This window comes from Ailuropoda melanoleuca, chromosome 7, assembly GCF_002007445.2.
Source record: "Ailuropoda melanoleuca isolate Jingjing chromosome 7, ASM200744v2, whole genome shotgun sequence".
Classification (NCBI taxonomy): domain Eukaryota; kingdom Metazoa; phylum Chordata; class Mammalia; order Carnivora; family Ursidae; genus Ailuropoda; species Ailuropoda melanoleuca.
The window spans coordinates 58,194,485-58,197,771 of record NC_048224.1 but is presented as its reverse complement, the minus strand read 5'-3'; the positions used below and the strand labels follow the sequence as shown (position 1 = coordinate 58,197,771).

The following is a 3,287-nucleotide window of genomic DNA, read 5'->3' as shown; positions in this document are numbered from 1 at the left end:
AAACGTACTCTGTATACGATCATCGCAGCGTGCCATGAAGAGACAAGGATTCACGCGGGGTTTGTTTGAGGCTTGTCTTTGGGATCAGGAGCGTGTTTCATAGGCGCGCCGTCTCGGTTTGGGCCGGCCGCGACGCAGGGGCTCGGTTGCCAGCGTGGCAAGGAGCCCGTGCTGGATGGGTGGCTCTGGACCTGCCTTGGCCTTGCCCTTGGCCTTCCGAGTGCGGGCGCCCCATTTAGTCCTGGCGACAGCCTTGTTGGGGAGCTAGCGGAGTCCCCCCGACAGGTGGAGGGCCCCGGCGCTGCTGTGGAGGGAAGGGCGAAGGTTTGTGTGAGGAGAGAGCCATGTGCTCAGGGCCATAGTCCCAGCTCCGTCACCTCCCGGCTGCCCCTCCACCGCCCTCTCCACCCGCAGGGGCTCCGGGGCACCCTGGGCTGGGAGCAGGGGCTGCGGCCCGCTACCGGGATGATGATGCCCGCCGGTGGTCATTATTGTGCGGTCCCCCTGCCTGCTGGCGTCTAGCAGTGGTGGCTCAGCCTGGGCGGGACCGTCACCCCCTTCGCCGGCTCACATCGGGTGGCCTGGGTCCTGGGAAAGCAGGGGGTGTGAGTGCGGCCTGCTCCTGTCCCGTCCTTGCAGTAGGAGGGTGTGGGGACTGTAGCTGGCCCCAAAGCTGCCTGTCCAACTGGACACTGTCTATATGGCAAGAGCCCCCCCCCAGGCCAAGCCTAGATGTCCGCGTGCCCTCTGCCCTGGGGGTGGGGGATGGGGCGGTGGGTTTGCAGGAGCAGCAGCTCCCTGGGCCATTGGCTCCGACACGGCCCTCCCTTGCTTCAAGCCCTCCGTAGCTCCCCAGTGCCCTCAGACCCCAGGCTAACACCCAGCTCTGCCTCACCAAGGCTGTTCCTCCTTCCTTCACAAGGTCGATGTCTGCAGTCCCCTGAGGACCTGGCTCCCTGTCACTTCGGCCTCGCCGAGCGTGGGCACTGGGCTGCCTGGATGGGAGCCTTAGCTGGGAGCTCCTGAAGGTTGAGTGGACATCACCTGGGGGAGGAGACCTAGGCACAGAGACTCACAGGTGAGGGGTAAGGGGGCTGGAGCTGCCGGCTGGCTGTGGGCGGGGGCCTGAAGGCCGAGGCGGGTGGGTGCTCGAGGCTGCAGGGCCCTGGGCCAGGGGGGCCAAGGAAGCAGAAGGCTGGGTTGGGGGGACGCTTGGAGCAAAGGGCAGGACCGTGTGGGCCAAGTCAAGGAGGCTGGTGCCTCTTCTATCCTTTGGAGAATTTCCCTCTTTTTTGGCTGTGGCATCGTACCAGCAACTGCCGGGGAAGGCAGGCCAGCAGAGGCCAGCGCGCCCCTGCTGTCTCCCCCTGCCTGTGGCTCCTCGAGGCCCCAGTGTGCTCCTGATTGAAGAGAAAGGCCAGGGATCAGGAACATTCGAGCCCTCAGGTACCCTTTCTGAGGGCCTTGGCGACCTCTGCCACCCCGTTTTCCATCACAGCCCAAGGTTGGCTGGTTCTTGAAGGTCCAGGTGGAGAGCCCAGCACCTGTGGCAAATGCAGTCTGCTCTCAGCAGCAGGGTTTTGTGGGGCTTCCCGGAATTGGGGGGCTGAGGGCTCCAGGACTTGCAGGCCGCCAGGGACTCTCCCTTGATGTGCGAGGACACTGTAAGAGGCCGCCATAAGAGGCCGCTGCCACCGTGTGGGCTCTGCCCGCCTGCCTCTCCCTTCCAAGCTCTGCCAGCCTCCCTTCCGCCTGCCTACCTGCGTGCGTCGCTGGGCCTTCCTCCTTCCTGGAGGCTCCGAGCCTCCTGCCCGGGGAAGTTCTGGCACGTCCCCAGCGCCCCAGCAGGCACAGGAGTCTGGTACAGGGATGAAGTGCTGCCACCTGCAGGCCCCTGGGAGCCCGCGTTCTGGGCCTGCCTCCCTGCCTCCCTCTGACCCTGGCTACCCCTGGGGGATGGGAATGGGGGGCGGCGGTGCTGAGGCAAGGAGTTACTTCTGTAGTGATGCCTTCGTGTCCAAGGAGCGGAATTAGTGTTTTTATATAAAAACTATTTTTTTATAAATTAAGGTTGACTTATATACAGTCAAGTGCATCAATTCTAAGTATACAGGTCCATGAGATTTTACATACCTTTTGTGTATAATTTTTTTTTAAGATTTTTAAATTTATTTATGCGACAAAGATNGACAGAGATAGAGACAGCCAGCGAGAGAGGGAACACAAGCAGGGGGAGTGGGAGAGGAAGAAGCAGGCTCATAGCGGAGGAGCCTGATGTGGGGCTCGATCCCATAACGCCGGGATCACGCCCTGAGCAGACGCTTAACCGCTGTGCCACCCAGGCGCCCCCTGTGTATAATTTTTTAAATGTAATGAATCCGTAGGCTTTAGAAGAGTCTATCTGAATCACGCCTGCTGTGCTGGGGGGGAGGGAGATAATGCCCCAGCGCAGCCTCCTTGGCTGGGAGCTTGGACCCCTTCCAGCGTCCTCACCCCGACTTACTCTCTGGGGTCCGCCGGTGGGTGACGGGCTCATGGGAGGCAGAGGCACAGGTGCGGGGACACCAAGCGGGGCGCGACTCGGGCCTCTGGACTCTCAATCAGTGCTCTCTGCACAGCCGCGCACTGTCTCGGGTCCTTCCCCAAGGAGCACCCCGAGGACGCGGCCACCAGCCCCTGGGGCCGGAGCACACAGCGCTGTCAGCCCACACATACACGTTCTTGATTCGTACGCGCCCAGAGCCCGTGGTGGGGGCCAGGCACCGCGCCACATACTTTACGTGCCGTGCCCTGGANCCACTGTCTCGGGTCCTTCCCCAAGGAGCACCCCGAGGACGCGGCCACCAGCCCCTGGGGCCGGAGCACACAGCGCTGTCAGCCCACACATACACGTTCTTGATTCGTACGCGCCCAGAGCCCGTGGTGGGGGCCAGGCACCGCGCCACATACTTTACGTGCCGTGCCCTGGAGGGGGGATCAGTGTCCTCACCTTCTACACGCGGAAACCGGAGCCCGGCGGGGGAGAGGCTTGCTCGAGGTCACTCAGCCAGGGCGTGGTGAAGCGGGGGCCTGACGTCCGGCGGGTGTCACACAAAAGCCTTCAAACCCGTTTTCTTCAACTCCCCGCCACCAGTGTCTTGGCCCCGACCAGAAAGCCTCTGCCGCTGCCCTCAGTGACATCAGGGGTTCTCCGGGGCGGGGGGAGGGCAGCCCCTCTGAGGACCGGTCTTCGACACGAGCCCCGGGAGTGGCGCACGAGGCGGGCTGTGTGGACGCTTCTTGGGGCC

The 3,287-nt window shown here is 63.1% G+C and overlaps 1 long non-coding RNA gene across 1 annotated transcript; it reads right to left on the bottom strand.

Moving 5' to 3' along the window:
• LOC117802957 lies at positions 1-1,840 on the bottom strand. Its single transcript, XR_004626441.1, has 4 exons — positions 1,761-1,840; positions 896-1,044; positions 462-588; positions 1-304 (listed from the first exon to the last, which is right to left on the bottom strand). It is a non-coding gene; the product is annotated as an uncharacterized LOC117802957 (long non-coding RNA).
• Between the last annotated feature and the right edge of the window lie 1,447 nt (positions 1,841-3,287).